At 37.6% G+C, this 22,460-nt stretch overlaps 1 pseudogene; it reads left to right on the top strand.

The window, feature by feature from the left end:
• The window catches only part of LOC140404129 (glutamate receptor ionotropic, NMDA 2B-like), a 195,913-nt pseudogene that overhangs the window by 15,392 nt on the left and 158,061 nt on the right, over nt 1–22,460 (top strand).

Below are 22,460 nucleotides of genomic sequence, written 5' to 3'. Positions count from 1 at the left end.
AGCTTACCAATCTGTTTCACACTGTCCTCTCCAACAATATCGCCCCTCTCATTTGTAAATACAGAAGAAAAGTACTCGTTCAAGACCTCTCCTATCTCTTCAGACTCAATACACAATCTCCCGCTACTGTCCTTGATCGGACCTACCCTCGCTCTAGTCATTCTCATATTTCTCACATATGTGTAAAAGGCCTTGGGGTTTTCCTTGATCCTACCCGCCAAAGATTGTTCATGCCCTCTCTTAGCTCTCCTAATCCCTTTCTTCAGTTCCCTGGCTATCTTGTATCCCTCCAATGCCCTGTCTGAACCTTGTTTCCTCAGCCTTACATAAGTCACCTTTTTCCTCTTAACAAGACATTCAACCTCTCTTGTCAACCATGGTTCCCTCACTCGACCATCTCTTCCCTGCCTGACAGGGACATACATATCAAGGACACGTAGCACCTGTTCCCTGAACAATTTCCACATTTCACTTGTGTCCTTCCCTGCCAGCCTATGTTCCCAACTTATGCACTTCAATTCTTGTCTGACAACATCGTATTTACCCTTCCCCCAATTGTAAACCTTGCCCTGTTGCACGTACCTATCCCTCTCCATTACTAAAGTGAAAGTCACAGAATTGTGGTCACTATCTCCAAAATGCTCCCCCACTAACAAATCTATCACTTGCCCTGGTTCATTACCCAGTACTAAATCCAATATTGCCCCTCCTCTGGTCGGACAATCTACATACTGTGTTAGAAAAGCTTCCTGGACACACTGCAGAAACACCACCCCATCCAAACTATTTGATCTCAAGAGTTCCCACTCAATATTTGGGAAGTTAAAGTCGCCCATGACTACTACCCTATGACTTCTGCACCTTTCCAAAATCTGTTTCCCAATCTGTTCCTCCACATCTCTGCTACTATTCAGAGACTGCTCCTTTCCTATTTCTGACTTCAACCCATACTACCTCAATAGGGTGATACTCCTCGAACTGCCTTTCTGCAGCTGTTATACTATCTCTAATTAATAATGCCACCCCCCCCACCTCTTTTACCACCCTCCCTAATCTTATTGAAACATCTATAACCAGGGACCCCCAACAACCATTTCTGCCCCTCTTCTATCCAAGTTTCCGTGATGGCCACCACATCGTAGTCCCAAGTACCGATCCATGCCTTAAGTTCACCCACCTTATTCCTGATGCTTCTTGCGTTGAAGTATACACACTTCAACCCATTTCCGAGCCTGCAAGTACTCTCCTTTGTCAGTGTTCCCTTCCCCACTGCCTTATTACACGCTTTGGCGTCCTGAATATCGGCTACCTTAGTTGCTGGACTACAAATCCGGTTCCCATTCCCCTGCCAAATTGGTTTAAACCCTCCCGAAGAGTACTAGAAAACCTCCCTCCCAGGATATTGGTGCCCCTCTGGTTCAGATGCAACCCGTCCTGCTTGTACAGGTCCCACCTTCCCCAGAATGCGCTCCAATTATCCAAATACCTGAAGCCCTCCCTCCTACACCATTCCTGCAGCCACGTGTTCAACTGCACTCTCTCCCTATTCCTAGCCTCGCTATCACGTGGCACCAGCAACAAACCAGAGATGACAACTCTGTCTGTCCTGGCTTTTTTTTTTCAGTATTCAAAGTGTATGAGATGTTACGTATATATGAAGAGGCTTGTTTAACCCCATTCTTTGACTACGCTTTTGGTAATTGGGTCTAATATTTGAAATGTGAAATTCGATTCAGTATTGCTCTTGTGAAGTACCTCAGAACATTTTATGTTAAAGATCTTATATAAATAAATGTTATTGAGATGAAGAGTTAGATTGGAATCAAAGCGTTAACTCTGTCTCTCGCCTAGTGTTTCCAGTACTTTCCGTTTAAATGTCACATTATTGTTATTGTTAGCACTGCGTGGCTTTTGGGTCACCTCAGGAGGCAGTTAAGAGTCAACCATGCTACTGTGGGCCTGGAGTCACCTATGGGGTAGATACAGATAGAAGCTTAAACCAATGGGTAAACTAACGGGGCTTTTGTGACAATCTATCAACTTCACGATGGTCACGCTTCCAGATGCCAATTTCTTATTCGTCCAGGCCGCTGGATTCCTAATCAAATCACACGACCGTGACCTGTGTGCGTGTGCGAGGCGCCGTGTGATTTTCTTTGCGGATATACCTCAACCTCGGCCAGTGACAGTGTGCCTTTTTCTCTTCCCAGTTTCAAAGACCAAATGACTTTTCTCCCCCTTTCCGGTTTGGGACGGTCCCCAATGGAAGCACGGAGAGAAACATCCGGAACAATTACTTTGAAATGCACAGCTACATGACTAAGTACAACCAGAAGTCGGTGCTCGACGCATTAGTGAGCCTGAAGGCAGGGTAAGAATTCTGTGCCATTGAATTCCTGGTGGGACTTTTGGTCGCGTCACAAAGTAGCTCATATATTTGTTGGGTTTTGTCCTGGGAAGAGCATCGTTGTTACAATACTGTTGATTCCCATGCGTGCTAGTCTCATCCTACAGGCAAATTCTTGAGGATGGAGTTTGGAAACACTTGTGTGGTAGGCACAGTGCCAGTGAGTGTAGTTGTCTCAGTGTGACAAACATCTGGGGAGGATTTGACATGAAATCCTTGCAAGTTGTATTGGGTGGCATCTGCCACTTGATTTCAGAATGTGGTGCATCTGACCACAGTTGACCTGTTGGTTTACATGGACTGTGAGCTGAGTGAGAACATTAGAGTACAGGGGACCATTTGTATCTTGTGTTATCCTTAAAAACCTGTGCACAGCTGTAATGATATAGGTGGGGTGAAGGAGTAGCGTACTATAGTTAAACCTTTCTTATTAAATAAGAGTTTTGCCCACATTTTGTGTTTTTATTTCTGACTCTCTGAATCTTCTTAAAGGCATTGCCAAAGGAAACCCTTGCAGTAAACATGCTTTTTTCATCGGTGACAACAGAAGTAATTTGTTCATAAGTCACAAGAGGACTTGGAGCAGCAAAGGTTGAGAGGGGGCTGGTAGAGGTGTATGATATTATGAAGGACATAGGGTGGATAGGAAGGAACAGGGGCAGCACAGTAGCATAATGGTTAGCACAGTTGCTTCACCACTCCAGGGCCCCAGGTTCGATTCCCGGCTTGGGTCACTGTCTGTGCGGAGTCTGCATGTTCTCCCCGTGTGTGCGTGGGTTTCCTCCGGGTGCTCCGGTTTCCTCCCACAGTCCAAAGATGTGCGGGTTAGGTGGATTGGCCATGCTAAATTGCCCTTAGTGTCCAAAAAAAGGTTAATTGGGGTTACTGGGTTAAGGGGATGGGGTGGAGGAGGTGTGTGCTTGAATGGGGCTGTTTAGCACAGGGCTAAATCGCTGGCTTTGAAAGCAGACCAAGGCAGGCCAGCAGCACGGTTCAATTCCCGTACCAGCCTCCCCGAACAGGCGCCGGAATGTGGCGACTAGGGGCTTTTCACAATAACTTCATTTGAAGCCGACTTGTGACAATAAACGATTTTCATTTCATTTCATTTTCTTTCCAAGGGCCGGTGCAGACCCGATGGGCCAAATGGCCTCCTTCTGCACTGTAAATTCCATGGTTCTATGAACTTTTACCATTAGTAGAGGGTCAATAAACAGGAGGCATGGATTTAAGGTAACAGGTTGAAGGCTAAGAGGGGAACTGAGGAGAAATATTTTCACCCAGAGTGGGATGGGAGTTTGGAACTCACTGCCTGAAAGGGAGATTGAAGCAGAAACTCTCGTTACATTGGAGACGTATTTAGATATTCGCCTGCACTGACGTAACCTCCAGGGCTATGGGGGCCAAGTCTGGAAAATGGGATGCATGTAATCAGATCTTTGTTGACCGGCGTGGAAACAATGGGCCGAACGACTTCCTGTGCTGTAAACGTCAATGAAAGGACATGATGGAGTCCCTTGGAGGCCCCATTTTGAATATCTAGGCTGCATTGTCACAGGAGGGCGGAACGTTGGCCAAGACACCTATCAGAGTCTATCATTAAGAAACGGAGGTGGCAGCAGAGCTGTCCTGGTGTCTTGGCCAACATTCCTCCTTCCAGGCACACCATCAGAAGCAACTTAAACCGGCCATTCACCTTCTTGCCATTTATGGGGAGGCTGATATGTGCAGACTGAGTGCTACCTTTGCCAGCATGACTAAGTACTGGATTCACTGCGTAAAGGCTTTACGATCTCTCTGGAATACCAGAATCGTTCTGTTGTTCAGGATGGTTATGGTCCACAGAAGCATGAACTCTGGTCCCTGTCTGTCCCCCTGCAGGAAGTTGGATGCTTTTATTTATGATGCAGCTGTACTGAACTACATGGCCGGGAGGGATGAAGGCTGTAAGCTCGTGACAATTGGCAGTGGCAAAGTCTTCGCAACCACTGGCTATGGGATCGCCATCCAGAAGAGCAGCGGCTGGAAGCGCCCCGTGGACCTGGCCATCCTGCAGTTATTTGGTGACGGTAAGGGCAAATTTAATCCTTTGTCATTCTCCCACTGCGTAACAACCAGACTGCAGTGAGCAGAATAGGATTGAGCAAGGCCGGAATGCAGCCAACGTGGGCAATGAGTGGCAGGAAACACGGTTAGACCAGAGGTGTTTGAAAATGTAACCGGGAATTTTCACAGAAGCTGTGTGATATCAGTAAATATGTATTGCTACAGTTTAGTGTCAGTGAATTAACTCACTGATGAATGTGTCGATGGTGTGTGATATCAATGGTCAATGAATGTGCTAACAGTGTGTGATATCAATGATAAATGTGCTAACTGTGTGATATCAGTGATGAATGTGCTATCAGAGTGTGCTGTCAATGATGAAGGTGCTAACTGTCTTTGGTATCAGTGATGAATGTGCTATCAGAGTGTGCTATCAATGATGAATGTGCTAACAGTGTGTGATATCATTGATGAATGTGCTAACAGTGTATGATATCAATGATTAATGTGCTATCAGTGTGTGATATCAATGATTAATGTGCTATCAGTGTGTGATATCAATGATGAATGTGCTATCAGTGTGTGATATCATTGATGAATGTGCTATCAGAGTGTAAGATCAATGATTAATGTGCTATCAGTGTGTGATATCAATGATGAATGTGCTATCAGCGTGTGATATCATTGATGAATGTGCTATCAGAGTGTGCTATCAATGATGAATGTGCTAACAGTGTGTGATATCATTGATGAATGTGCTAACAGTGTATGATATCAATGATTAATGTGCTATCAGTGTGTGATATCAATGATTAATGTGCTATCAGTGTGTGATATTAATGATAAATGTGCTAACAGTGTGTGCTATCGATGATTAATGTGCTATCAGTGTGTGATATCAATGATGAATGTGCTATCAGAGTGATATCAATGATGAATGTGCTATCAGTGTGTGATATCAATGATGAAGGTGCTAACTTATTATCACAGTTTAGTATCAGTAATGGATGTGTTAACACTGAATGAACTCACTGATGAATGAAATGAAATGAAAATGAAATGAAAATTGCTTACTGTCACAAGTAGGCTTCAAATGAAGTTATTGTGAAAAGCCCCTAGTCGCCACATTCCGGCGCCTGTTCCGGAGGCTGGTACGGGAATTGAACCGTGCTGCTGGCTTGTCATGGTCTGCTTTAAAAGCTAGCTCTTTAGCCCAGTGTGCTAAACCAGCCCCTCAAAAAAATGTCAGCGCCAACCAGGCGGTTCCCATGCCAGCTGGCAATGCCACCTGGACACTTTGACAGTGCCAGACGTGCACCCAGCTGGCACTGCCAAGGTGTCCAGGTGATACCAACAGTGCCAGGGCACCACCCTGCCCAAAGGACATGCAGCTGGGGGCCTCCGCTCGCCTTGGAGATGAGTGCCATCCCGTCTGGTCCTGTTTGTGGGGACCCGTGCTGAACAAGTTACCTGAGGTCACTGAATGTGTTAATGGTGTGTGATATCAATGATGAATGTGCTAACTGTGTGATATCAATGATGAATGTGCTAACTGTGTGATATCAATGATGAATGTGCTAACTGTGTGATATCAATGATAAATGTGCTAACAGCGTGTGCTGTCAATGATGAATATGCTAACTGTGTGATATCAATGATAAATGTGCTAACAATGATAAATGTGCTAACAGTGTGTGCTGTCAATGATGAATATGCTAACTATGTGATATCAATGATAAATGTGCTAAAAGTGTGATATCAATGATAAATGTGCTAACTGTCTGTGATATCAATGATGAATGCGCTAAAAGTGTGTGATATCAATGATAAATGTGCTAACAGTGTGATATCAATGATGAATGTGATATCAATGATGAAGTTGCCAACTGTGTGATATTAATGATAAATGTGCTAACAGTGTGTGATATCAATGATGAATGTGCTAACTGTGTGTGATATGAATGATGAATGTACTAACAGTGTGATATCAATGATGAATATGCTAACAGTGTGATATCAATGATAAATGTGCTAACAGTGTGATATCAATGATGAATGTGCTATCAAAGATGAAGGTGCTAACTGTGTGATATCAATGATGATGTTGCTAACTGTGTGCTGTGAATGATGAATATGCTAACTGTGTGATAACAATGATGAATATGCTAACTGTGTGATAACAATGATAAATGTGCTAACAGTGTGATATCAATGATGAATGTGCTATCAATGATGAAGTTGCCAACTGTGTGATATTAATGATAAATGTGCTAACAGTGTGTGATATCAATGATGAATGTGCTAACTGTGTGCTATCAATGATGAAGGTGATAACTGTGTGATATCAATGATGAATGTGCTAACTGTGTGATATCAATGATAAATGTGCTAACAGCGTGTGCTGTCAATGATGAATATGCTAACTGTGTGATATCAATGATAAATGTGCTAACTGTGTGTGATATCAATGATAAATGTGCTAACAGTGTGTGCTGTCAATGATGAATATGCTAACTGTGTGATATCAATGATAAATGTGCTAACTGTGTGATATCAATGATGAATGTGCTATCAATGATGAAGTTGCCAACTGTGTGATATCAATGATAAATGTGCTAACAGTGTGTGATATGAATGATGAATGTACTAACAGTGTGATATCAATGATGAATATGCTAACAGTGTGATATCAATGATAAATGTGCTAACAGTGTGATATCAATGATGAATGTGCTATCAATGATGAAGCTGCTAACTGTGTGATATCAATGATGAAGTTGCTAACTGTGTGATATCAATGATGAAGCTGCTAACTGTGTGATATCAATGATGAAGTTGCGAACTGTGTGATATCAATGATGAAGTTGACAACTGTGTGATATTAATGATAAATGTGCGAACAGTGTGTGATATCAATGATGAATGTGCTAACTGTGTGATATGAACGATAAATGTGCTAACAGTGTGATATCAATGATGAATGTGCTAACAGTGTGTGCTGTCAATGATGAATATGCTAACTGTGTGATATCAATGATAAATGTGCTAACAGTGTGTGATATCAATGGTGAATGTGCTAACTGTGTGATATGAATGATGAATGTACTAACAGTGTGATATCAATGATGAATATGCTAATAGTGTGATATCAATGATAAATGTGCTAACAGTGTGATATCAATGATGAATGTGCTATCAATGATGAAGTTGCCAACTGTGTGATATCAATGATAAATGTGCTAACAGTGTGTGATATGAATGATGAATGTACTAACAGTGTGATATCAATGATGAATATGCTAACAGTGTGATATCAATGATAAATGTGCTAACAGTGTGATATCAATGATGAATGTGCTATCAAAGATGAAGGTGCTAACTGTGTGATATCAATGATGAAGTTGCTAACTGTGTGATATCAATGATGAAGCTGCTAACTGTGTGATATCAATGATGAAGTTGCGAACTGTGTGATATCAATGATGAAGTTGCTAACTGCGTGATATCAATGATAAATGTGCTAACTGTGATATCAATGATGAATGTGCTAACAGTGTGGTATCAATGATGAAGGTGCTAACAGTGTGATATCAATGATGAATGTGCTATCAATGATGAAGTTGCCAACTGTGTGATATTCATGATAAATGTGCTAACAGTGTGTGATATCAATGATGAATGTGCTAACTGTGTGATATGAATGATGAATGTACTAACAGTGTGATATCAATGATGAATATGCTAACAGTGTGATATCAATAATAAATGTGCTAACAGTGTGATTACAATGATGAATGTGATATCAATGATGAAGGTGCTAACTGTGTGATATCAATGATAAATGTGCTAACAGTGTGACATCAATGATAAATGTGCTAACAGTGTATGATATCAATGATGAGTATGCTAACAGTGTGTGATATCAATGATGAATGTACTAACTGCGTGTGATATCAATGATGAATGCGCTAACAGTGTGTGATATCAATGATAAATGTGCTAACAGTGTGATATCAATGATGAATGTGCTCTCAATGATGAAGTTGCCAACTGTGTGATATCAATGATAAATGTGCTAACTGTGTGTGATAACAATGATAAATGTGCTAACAGTGTGTGATATCAATGATGAATATGCTAACTGTGTGATATCAATGATAAATGTGCTAACAGTGTGATATCAGTGATAAATGTGCTAACAGTGTGATATCAATGATGAATATGCTAACAGTGTGTGATATCAATGATGAATATGCTAACTGTGTGTGATATCAATGAGGAATGCGCTAACAGTGTGTGATATCAATGATAAATGTGCTAACAGTGTGATATCAATGATGAAGTTGCTAACTGTGTGATATCAATGATGAAGTTGCTAACTGTGTGATATCAATGATAAATGTGCTAACTGTGTGATATCAATGATAAATGTGCTAACTGTGTGATATCAATGATGAAGGTGCTAACTGTGTGATATCAATGATGAAGTTGCTAACTGTGTGATATCAATAATAAATGTGCTAACTGTGTGATATCCATGATGAATGTGCTAACAGTGTGATATCAATGATGAAGGTGCTAACTGTGTGATATCAATGATGAATGTGCTAACTGTGTGATATCAATGATGAAGGTGCTAACTGTGTGATATCAATGATGAATGTGCTAACTGTGTGATATCAATGATGAAGGTGCTAACTGTGTGCTATCAATGATGAATGTGCTAACTGTGAGAGATATCAATGATAAATGTGCTAACAGTGTGATATCAATGATAAATGTGCTAACTGTGTGTGATATCAATGATAAATGTGCTAACAGTGTGTGCTGTCAATGATGAATATGCTAACTGTGTGATATCAATGATAAATGTGCTAACTGTGTGTGATATCAATGATAAATGTGCTAACAGTGTGTGCTGTCAATGATGAATATGCTAACTGTGTGATATCAATGATAAATGTGCTAACAGTGTGTGATATCAATGGTGAATGTGCTAACTGTGAAATATGAATGATCAATGTACTAACAGTGTGATATCAATGATGAATATGCTAACAGTGTGATATCAATGATACATGTGCTAACAGTGTGATATCAATGATGAATGGGCTAACAGTGTGTGATATCAATGGTGAATGTGCTAACTGTGTGATATGAATGATGAATGTACTAACAGTGTGATATCAATGATGAATATGCTAACAGTGTGATATCAATGATAAATGTGCTAACAGTGTGATATCAATGATGAATGTGCTATCAATGATGAAGGTGCTAACTGTGTGATATCAATGATGATGTTGCTAACTGTGTGATATCAATGATGAAGGTGCTAACTGTGTGATATCAATGATGAAGTTGCTAACTGTGTGATATCAATGATAAATGTGCTAACTGTGTGATATCAATGATGAATGTGCTAACAGTGTGGTATCAATGATAAAGGTGCTAACTGTGTGATATCAATGATAAATGTGCTAACAGTGTGTGCTGTGAATGATGAATATGCTAACTGTGTGATAACAATGATAAATGTGCTAACAGTGTGATATCAATGATGAATGTGCTATCAAAGATGAAGGTGCTAACTGTGTGATATCAATGATAAATGTGCTAACAGTGTGTGATATCAATGGTGAATGTGCTAACTGTGAAATATGAATGATCAATGTACTAACAGTGTGATATCAATGATGAATATGCTAACAGTGTGATATCAATGATACATGTGCTAACAGTGTGATATCAATGATGAATGGGCTAACAGTGTGTGATATCAATGGTGAATGTGCTAACTGTGTGATATGAATGATGAATGTACTAACAGTGTGATATCAATGATGAATATGCTAACAGTGTGATATCAATGATAAATGTGCTAACAGTGTGATATCAATGATGAATGTGCTATCAAAGATGAAGGTGCTAACTGTGTGATATCAATGATGATGTTGCTAACTGTGTGATATCAATGATGAAGGTGCTAACTGTGTGATATCAATGATGAAGTTGCTAACTGTGTGATATCAATGATAAATGTGCTAACTGTGTGATATCAATGATGAATGTGCGAACAGTGTGATATCAATGATGAAGGTGCTAACTGTGTGATATCAATGATAAATGTGCTAACTGTGTGTGATAGCAATGATAAATGTGCTGACAGTGTGTGCTGTCAATGATGAATATGCTAACTGTGTGATATCAATGATAAATGTGCTAACAGTGTGACATCAATGATAAATGTGCTAACAGTGTATGATATCAATGATGAGTATGCTAACAGTGTGTGATATCAATGATGAATGTACTAACTGCATGTGATATCAATGATGAATGCGCTAACAGTGTGTGATATCAATGATAAATGTGCTAACAGTGTGATATCAATGATGAATGTGCTATCAATGATGAAGTTGCCAACTGTGTGATATCAATGATAAATGTGCTAACTGTGTGTGATAACAATGATAAATGTGCTAACAGTGTGTGATATCAATGATGAATATGCTAACTGTGTGATATCAATGATAAATGTGCTAACAGTGTGATATCAGTGATAAATGTGCTAACAGTGTGATATCAATGATGAATATGCTAACAGTGTGTGATATCAATGATGAATATGCTAACTGTGTGTGATATCAATGAGGAATGCGCTAACAGTGTGTGATATCAATGATAAATGTGCTAACAGTGTGATATCAATGATGAAGTTGCTAACTGTGTGATATCAATGATGAAGTTGCTAACTGTGTGATATCAATGATAAATGTGCTAACTGTGTGATATCAATGATAAATGTGCTAACTGTGTGATATCAATGATGAAGGTGCTAACTGTGTGATATCAATGATGAAGTTGCTAACTGTGTGATATCAATAATAAATGTGCTAACTGTGTGATATCCATGATGAATGTGCTAACAGTGTGATATCAATGATGAAGGTGCTAACTGTGTGATATCAATGATGAATGTGCTAACTGTGTGATATCAATGATGATGGTGCTAACTGTGTGATATCAATGATGAATGTGCTAACTGTGTGATATCAATGATGAAGGTGGTAACTGTGTGCTATCAATGATGAATGTGCTAACTGTGAGAGATATCAATGATAAATGTGCTAACAGTGTGATATCAATAATGAATGTGCTATCAATGATGAAGTTGCCAACTGTCTGATATCAATGATAAATGTGCTAACAGTGTGTGATATCAATGATGAATTTGCTAACTGTGTGATATGAATGATGAATGTACTAACACTGTGATATCAATGATGAATATGCTAACAGTGTGATATCAATGATAAATGTGCTAACAGTATGATATCAATCATGAATGTGTTAACATATGTGATACCAATGATGAATGTGCTAACAGTGTGTGCTATCAATGGTGAATGTGCTAACAGTGTGTGATATCAATGATTAATGGGATATAAGTGTGTGGTATCAATGATGAATGTGCTAACAGTGTGTGATATCAATGATTAATGGGCTAATGGTGTGTGATATCAATGATGAATGTGCTAACAATGTGATATCAATGATGAATATGCTAACAGTGTGATATCAATGATAAATGTGCTAACAGTGTGATATCAATGATGAATGTGCTATCAATGATGAAGTTGCCAACTGTGTGATATCAATGATAAATGTGCTAACAGTGTGTGATATCAGTGATGAATGTGCTAACTGTGTGATATGAATGATGAATGTACTAACAGTGTGATATCAATGATGAATATGCTAACAGTGTGATATCAATGATACATGTGCTAACAGTGTGATATCAATGATGAATGTGCTATCAATGATGAAGGTGCTAACTGTGTGATATCAATGATGAAGTTGCTAACTGTGTGATATCAATTATGAAGGTGCTAACTGTGTGATATCAATGATGAAGTTGCTAACTGTGTGATATCAATGATGAAGTTGCTAACTGTGTGATATCAATGATAAATGTGCTAACTGTGTGATATCAATGATGAATGTGCTAACTGTGTTATATCAATGATGAGTGTGCTAACTGTGTGATATCAATGATGAAGGTCCTAACTGTGTGATATCAATGACGAATGTGATAACTGTGTGATATCAATGATGAAGGTGCTAACTGTGTGATATCAATGATGAAGGTGCTAACTGTGTGATATCAATGATGAATGTGCTAACAGTGTGTGATATCAATGATTAATGGACTAATGGTGTGTGATATCAATGATGAATGCGCTAACAGTGTGTGATATCAATGATTAATGGTGTGTGATATCAATGATAAATGTGCTAACAGTGTGATATCAATCATGAATGTGTTAACATATGTGATACCAATGATGAATGTGCTAACAGTGTGTGCTATCAATGGTGAATGTGCTAACAGTGTGTGATATCAATGATTAATGGGCTATAAGTGTGTGGTATCAATGATGAATGTGCTAACAGTGTGTGATATCAATGATTAATGGGCTAATGGTGTGTGATATCAATGATGAATGTGCTAACTGTGTGTGATATCAATGATGAATGTGCTAGCAGTGTGTGATATCAATGATAAATGTGCTATCAATGATGAAGTTGCCAACTGTGTGATATCAATGATAAATGTGCAAACAGTGTGTGATATCAATGATGAATGTGCTAACTGTGTGATATGAATGATGAATGTACTAACAGTGTGATATCAATGATGAATATGCTAACAGTGTGATATCAATGGGGCAGCACGGTAGCATTGTGGATAGCACAATTGCTTCACAGCTCCAGGGTCCCAGGTTCGATTCTGGCTTGGGTCACTGTCTGTGCGGAGTCTGCACATCCTCCCCGTGTGTGCGTGGGTTTCCTCCGAGTGCTCCGGTTTCCTCCCACAGTCCAAAGATGTGCGGGTTAGGTGGATTGGCCATGATAAATTGCCCTTAGTGTCCAAAATTGCCCTTAGTGTTGGGTGGGGATACTGGGTTATGGGGATAAGGTGGCGGTGTTGACCTTGGGTAGGATGCTCTTTCCAAGAGCCGGTGCAGACTCGATGGGCTGAATGGCCTCCTTCTGCACTGTACATTCTATGATAATCTATGATAATCTATGATAAATGTGCTAACAGTGTGATATCAATGATGAATGTGCTATCAATGATGAAGGTGCTAACTGTCTGATATCAATGATGAAGTTGCTAACTGTGTGATATCAATTATGAAGGTGCTATCTGTGTGATATCAATGATGAAGTTGCTAACTGTGTGATATCAATGATGAAGTTGCTAACTGTGTTATATCAATGATGAAGGTGCTAACTGTGTGATATCAATGATGAAGTTGCGAACTGTGTGATATCAATGATGAAGTTGCTAACTGTGTGATATCAATGATAAATGTGCTAACTGTGATATCAATGATGAATGTGCTAACAGTGTGATATCAATGATGAATGTGCTATCAATGATGAAGGTGCTAACTGTGTGATATCAATGATGAAGTTGCTAACTGTGTGATATCAATGATGAAGGTGCTAACTGTGTGATATCAATGATGAAGTTGCTAACTGTGTGATATCAATGATAAATGTGCTAACTGTGTGATATCAATGATGAATGTGCTAACAGTGTGATATCAATGATGAAGGTGCTCACTGTGTGATATCAATGATAAATGTGCTAACAGTGTGTGCTGTGAATGATGAATATGCTAACTGTGTGATAGCAATGATAAATGTGCTAACTGTGTGTGATATCAATGATAAATGTGCTAACAGTGTGATATCAATGATGAATGTGCTATCAATGATGAAGTTGCCAACTGTGTGATATTAATGATAATTGTGCTAACAGTGTGTGATATCAATGATGAATGTGCTAACTGTGTGATATGAATGATGAATGTACTAACAGTGTGATATCAATGATGAATATGCTAACAGTGTGATATCAATAATAAATGTGCTAACAGTGTGATATCAATGATGAATGTGCTATCAATGATGAAGGTGCTAACTGTGTGATATCAATGATGAAGTTGCTAACTGTGTGATATCAATGATGAAGGTGCTAACTGTGTGATATCAATGATGAAGTTGCTAACTGTGTGATATCAATGATGAAGTTGCTAACTGTGTGATATCAAAATAAATGTGCTATCAATGATGAAGTTGCCAACTGTGTGATATTAATGATGAATGTGCTAACAGTGTGTGATATCAATGATGAATGTGCTAACTGTGTGATATGAATGATGAATGTACTAACAGTGTGATACCAATGATGAATATGCTAACAGTGTGATATCAATAATAAATGTGCTAACAGTGTGATATCAATGATGAATGTGCTATCAATGATGAAGGTGATAACTGTGTGATATCAATGATGAATGTGCTAACTGTGTGATATCAATGATAAATGTGCTAACAGCGTGTGCTGTCAATGATGAATATGCTAACTGTGTGATATCAATGATAAATGTGCTAACTGTGTGTGATATCAATGATAAATGTGCTAACAGTGTGTGCTGTCAATGATGAATATGCTAACTGTGTGATATCAATGATAAATGTGCTAACTGTGTGTGATATCAATGATACATGTGCTAACAGTGTGTGCTGTCAATGATGAATATGCTAACTGTGTGATATCAATGATAAATGTGCTAACAGTGTGACATCAATGATAAATGTGCTAACAGTGTACGATATCAATGATGAGTATGCTATCAGTGTGTGATATCAATGATGAATGTACTAACTGCGTGGATTATCAATGATGAATGCGCTAACAGTGTGTGATATCAATGATAAATGTGCTAACAGTGTGATATCAATGATGAATGTGCTATCAATGATGAAGTTGCCAACTGTGTGATATCAATGATAAATGTGCTAACTGTGTGTGATATCAATGATAAATGTGCTAACAGTGTGTGATATCAATGATGAATATGCTAACTGTGAGATATCAATGATAAATGTCCTAACAGTGTGATATCAGTGATAAATGTGCTAACAGTGTGATATCAATGATGAATATGCTAACAGTGTGTGATATCAATGATGAATATGCTAACTGTGTGTGATATCAATGATGAGTGCGCTAACAGTGTGTGATATCAATGATAAATGTGCTAACAGTGTGATATCAGTGATGAAGTTGCTAACTGTGTGATATCAATGATAAATGTGCTAACTGTGTGATATCAATGATGAAGGTGCTAACTGTGTGATATCAATGATGCAGTTGCTAACTGTGTGATATCAATGATGAAGATGCTAACTGTGTGATATCAATAATAAATGTGCTAACTGTGTTATATCCATGATGAATGTGCTAACAGTGTGATATCAATGATGAAGGTGCTAACTGTGTGATATCAATGATGAATGTGCTAACTGTGTGATATCAATGATGAAGGTGCTAACTGTGTGATATCAATGATGAATGTGCTAACTGTGTGATAACAATGATGAAGGTGCTAACTGTGTGCTATCAATGATGAATGTGCTAACTGTGAGAGATATCAATGATAAATGTGCTAACAGTGTGATATTAATGATGAATGTGCTATCAATGATGAAGTTGCCAACTGTGTGATATCAATGATAAATGTGCTAACAGTGTGTGATATCAATGATGAATTTGCTAACTGTGTGATTTGAATGATGAATGTACTAACACTGTGATATCAATGATGAATATGCTAACAGTGTGATATCAATGATAAATGTGCTAACAGTATGATATCAATCATGAATGTGTTAACATATGTGATACCAATGATGCATGTGCTAACAGTGTGTGCTATCAATGGTGAATGTGCTAACAGAGTGTGATATCAATGATTAATGGGATATAAGTGTGTGGTATCAATGATGAATGTGCTAACAGTGTGTGATATCAATGATTAATGGGCAAATGGTGTGTGATATCAATGATGAATGTGCTAACAGTGTGATATCAATGATGAATATGCTAACAGTGTGATATCAATGATAAATGTGCTAACAGTGTGATATCAATGATGAATGTGCTATCAATGATGAAGTTGCCAACTGTGTGATATCAATGATGAATGTGCTAACTGTGTGATATGAATGATGAATGTACTAACAGTGTGATATCAATGATGAATATGCTAACAGTGTGATATCAATGATAAATGTGCTAACAGTGTGATATCAATGATGAATGTGCTATCAATGATGAAGGTGCTAACTGTGTGCTATCAGTGATGAAGTTGCTAACTGTGTGATATCAATTATGAAGGTGCTAACTGTGTGATATCAATGATGAAGTTGCTAACTGTGTGATATCAATGATGAAGTTGCTAACTGTGTGATATCAATGATAAATGTGCTAACTGTGTGATATCAATGATGAATGTGCTAACTGTGTGATATCAATGATGAATGTGCTAACTGTGTGCTATCAATGATGAAGGTCCTAACTGTGTGATATCAATGATGAATGTGATAACTGTGTGATATCAACGATGAAGGTGCTAACTGTGTGATATCAATGATGAAGGTGCTAACTGTGTGATATCAATAATGAATGTTCTAACTGTGTGCTATCAATGATGAATGTGCTATTGGTGTGTGATATCAATGATGAATGTGATAACATTGGGAGATATCAATGATCAGTGTGTTAACAGGGTGTGATATCAATGATGAATGTGCTAACATGTGATATCAATCATGAATGTGTTAACATATGTGATACCAATGATGAATGTGCTAACAGTGTGTGCTATCAACGGTGAATGTGCTAACAGTGTGTGATGTCAATGATTAATGGGCTATAAGTGTGTGGTATCAATGATGAATGGACTAAAGGTGTGTGATATCAATGATGAATGTGCTATCAGTGTGTGATATCAGTGATTAATGGACTAATGGTGTGTGATATCAATGATGAATGCGCTAACAGTGTGTGATATCAATGATTAATGGGCTAATGGTGTGTGATATCAATGATAAATGTGCTAACAGTGTGATATCAATCATGATTGTGTTAACAGTGTGTGCTATCAATGGTGAATGTGCTAACAGTGTGTGATATCAATGATTAATGGGCTAAAAGTGTGTGGTATCAATGATGAATGTGCTAACAGTGTGTGACATCAATGATTAATGGGCTAATGGTGTGTGATATCAATGATGAATGTGCTAACTGTGTGTGATATCAATGATGAATGTGCTAGCAGTGTGTGATATCAATGATAAATGTGCTATCAATGATGAAGTTGCCAACTGTGTGATATCAATGATAAATGTGCTAACAGTGTGTGATATCAATGATGAATGTGCTAACAGTGTGTGATATCAATGATTAATGGACTAATGGTGTGTGATATCAATGATGAATGTGCTAACAGTGTGTGATATCAGTGATTAATGGACTAATGGTGTGTGATATCAATGATGAATGCGCTAACAGTGTGTGATATCAATGATTAATGGGCTAATGGTGTGTGATATCAATGATAAATGTGCTAACAGTGTGATATCAATCATGATTGTGTTAACAGTGTGTGCTATCAATGGTGAATGTGCTAACAGTGTGTGAAATCAATGATTAATGGGCTAAAAGTGTGTGGTATCAATGATAAATGTGCTAACAGTGTGTGACATCAATGATTAATGGGCTAATGGTGTGTGATATGAATGATGAATGTGCTAACTGTGTGTGATATCAATGATGAATGTGCTAGCAGTGTGTGATATCAATGATAAATGTGCTATCAATGATGAAGTTGCCAACTGTGTGATATCAATGATAAATGTGCTAACAGTGTGTGATATCAATGATGAATGTGCTAACAGTGTGATATGAATGATGAATGTACTAACAGTGTGATATCAATGATGAATATGCTAACAGTGTGATATCAATGATAAATGTGCTAACAGTGTGATATCAATGATGAATGTGCTATCAATGATGAAGGTGCTAACTGTGTGATATCAATGATAAAGTTGCTAACTGTGTGATATCAATTATGAAGGTGCTAACTGTGTGATATCAATGATGAAGTTGCTAACTGTGTGATATCAATGATGAAGTTGCTAACTGCGTGATATCAATGATAAATGTGCTAACTGTGTGATATCAATGATGAATGTGCTAACTGTGTGATATCAATAATAAATATGCTAACTGTGTGATATCAATGATGAAGGTGCTAACTGTGTGATATCAATGATGAATGTGCTAACTGTGTGATATCAATGATGAATATGCTAACTGTGTGCTGTCAATGATGATAGTGCTAACTGTGTGATATCAATGATAAATGTGCTAACAGTGTGATATCAATGATGAATGTGCTATCAATGATGAAGTTGCCAACTGTGTGATATTAATGATAAATGTGCTAACAGTGTGTGATATCAATGATGAATGTGCTAACTGTGTGATATGAATGATGAATGTACTAACAGTGTGATATCAATGATGAATATGCTAACAGTGTGATATCAACAATAAATGTGCTAACGGTGTGATATCAATGATGAATGTGCTATCAATGATGAAGGTGCTAACTGTGTGATATCAATGATGAAGTTGCTAACTGTGTGATATCAATGATGAAGGTGCTAACTGTGTGATATCAATGATGAAGTTGCTAACTGTGTGATATCAATGATGAATGTGCTATCAATGATGAAGTTGCCAACTGTGTGATATCAATGATAAATGTGCTAACAGTGTGTGATATCAATGATGAATTTGCTAACTGTGTGATATCAATGATGAAGGTGCTAACTGTGTGATATCAATGATGAAGTTGCTAACTGTGTGATATGAATGATGAATGTACTAACACTGTGATATCAAGGATGAATATGCTAACAGCGTGATATCAATGATAAATGTGCTAACAGTATGATATCAATCATGAATGTGTTAACATATGTGATACCAATGATGAATGTGCTAGCAGTGTGTGCTATCAATGGTGAATGTGCTAACAGTGTGTGATATCAATGATTAATGGGATATAAGTGTGTGGTATCAATGATGAATGTGCTAACAGTGTGTGATATCAATGATTAATGGGCTAATGGTGTGTTATATCAATGATGAATGTGCTAACAGTGTGATATCAATGATGAATATGCTAACAGTGTGATATGAATGATGAATGTATACTAACAGTGTGATATCAATGATGAATATGCTAACAGTGTGATATCAATGATGAAGGTGCTAACCGTGTGATATCAATGATGAAGTTGCTAACTGTGTGATATCAATTATGAAGGTGCTAACTGTGTGATATCAATGATGAAGTTGCTAACTGTGTGATATCAATGATGAAGTTGCGAACTGTGTGATATCAATGATAAATGTGCTAACTGTGTGATATCAATGATGAATGTGCTAACTGTGTGATATCAATGATGAATGTGCTAACTGTGTGCTATCAATGATGAAGGTCCTAACTGTGTGATATCAATGATGAATGTGATAACTGTGTGATATCAATGATGAAGGTGCTAACTGTGTGATATCAATGATGAAGGTGCTAACTGTGTGATATCAATAATGAATGTGCTATCAATGATGAAGTTGCCAACTGTGTGATATCAATGATAAATGTGCTAACTGTGTGTGATATCAATGATAAATGTGCTAACAGTGTGTGATATCAATGATGAATATGCTAACTGTGAGATATCAATGATAAATGTCCTAACAGTGTGATATCAGTGATAAATGTGCTAACAGTGTGATATCAATGATGAATATGCTAACAGTGTGTGATATCAATGATGAATATGCTAACTGTGTGTGATATCAATGATGAGTGCGCTAACAGTGTGTGATATCAATGATAAATGTGCTAACAGTGTGATATCAGTGATGAAGTTGCTAACTGTGTGATATCAATGATAAATGTGCTAACTGTGTGATATCAATGATGAAGGTGCTAACTGTGTGATATCAATGATGAAGTTGCTAACTGTGTGATATCAATGATGAAGTTGCTAACTGTGTGATATCAATAATAAATGTGCTAACTGTGTTATATCCATGATGAATGTGCTAACAGTGTGATATCAATGATGAAGGTGCTAACTGTGTGATATCAATGATGAATGTGCTAACTGTGTGATATCAATGATGAAGGTGCTAACTGTGTGATATCAATGATGAATGTGCTAACTGTGTGATAACAATGATGAAGGTGCTAACTGTGTGCTATCAATGATGAATGTGCTAACTGTGAGAGATATCAATGATAAATGTGCTAACAGTGTGATATCAATGATGAATGTGCTATCAATGATGAAGTTGCCAACTGTGTGATATCAATGATAAATGTGCTAACAGTATGTGATATCAATGATGAATTTGCTAACTGTGTGATTTGAATGATGAATGTACTAACACTGTGATATCAATGATGAATATGCTAACAGTGTGATATCAATGATAAATGTGCTAACAGTATGATATCAATCATGAATGTGTTAACATATGTGATACCAATGATGCATGTGCTAACAGTGTGTGCTATCAATGGTGAATGTGCTAACAGTGTGTGACATCAATGATTAATGGGATATAAGTGTGTGGTATCAATGATGAATGTGCTAACAGTGTGTGATATCAATGATTAATGGGCAAATGGTGTGTGATATCAATGATGAATGTGCTAACAGTGTGATATCAATGATGAATATGCTAACAGTGTGATATCAATGATAAATGTGCTAACAGTGTGATATCAATGATGAATGTGCTATCAATGATGAAGTTGCCAACTGTGTGATATCAATGATGAATGTGCTAACTGTGTGATATGAATGATGAATGTACTAACAGTGTGATATCAATGATGAATATGCTAACAGTGTGATATCAATGATAAATGTGCTAACAGTGTGATATCAATGATGAATGTGCTATCAATGATGAAGGTGCTAACTGTGTGCTATCAGTGATGAAGTTGCTAACTGTGTGATATCAATTATGAAGGTGCTAACTGTGTGATATCAATGATGAAGTTGCTAACTGTGTGATATCAATGATGAAGTTGCTAACTGTGTGATATCAATGATAAATGTGCTAACTGTGTGATATCAATGATGAATGTGCTAACTGTGTGATATCAATGATGAATGTGCTAACTGTGTGCTATCAATGATGAAGGTCCTAACTGTGTGATATCAATGATGAATGTGATAACTGTGTGATATCAACGATGAAGGTGCTAACTGTGTGATATCAATGATGAAGGTGCTAACTGTGTGATATCAATAATGAATGTTCTAACTGTGTGCTATCAATGATGAATGTGCTATTGGTGTGTGATATCAATGATGAATGTGATAACAGTGGGAGATATCAATGATCAGTGTGTTAACAGGGTGTGATATCAATGATGAATGTGCTAACATGTGATATCAATCATGAATGTGTTAACATATGTGATACCAATGATGAATGTGCTAACAGTGTGTGCTATCAACGGTGAATGTGCTAACAGTGTGTGATGTCAATGATTAATGGGCTATAAGTGTGTGGTATCAATGATGAATGGACTAATGGTGTGTGATATCAATGATGAATGTGCTAACAGTGTGTGATATCAGTGATTAATGGTCTAATGGTGTGTGATATCAATGATGAATGCGCTAACAGTGTGTGATATCAATGATTAATGGGCTAATGGTGTGTGATATCAATGATAAATGTGCTAACAGTGTGATATCAATCATGATTGTGTTAACAGTGTGTGCTATCAATGGTGAATGTGCTAACAGTGTGTGATATCAATGATTAATGGGCTAAAAGTGTGTGGTATCAATGATGAATGTGCTAACAGTGTGTGACATCAATGATTAATGGGCTAATGGTGTGTGATATCAATGATGAATGTGCTAACTGTGTGTGATATCAATGATGAATGTGCTAGCAGTGTGTGATATCAATGATAAATGTGCTATCAATGATGAAGTTGCCAACTGTGTGATATCAATGATAAATGTGCTAACA

The sequence above is a fragment of the Scyliorhinus torazame genome, chromosome 29 (assembly GCF_047496885.1).
Source record: "Scyliorhinus torazame isolate Kashiwa2021f chromosome 29, sScyTor2.1, whole genome shotgun sequence".
NCBI lineage: Eukaryota > Metazoa > Chordata > Chondrichthyes > Carcharhiniformes > Scyliorhinidae > Scyliorhinus > Scyliorhinus torazame.
This window is presented reverse-complemented; position numbering and strand designations above follow the sequence as displayed.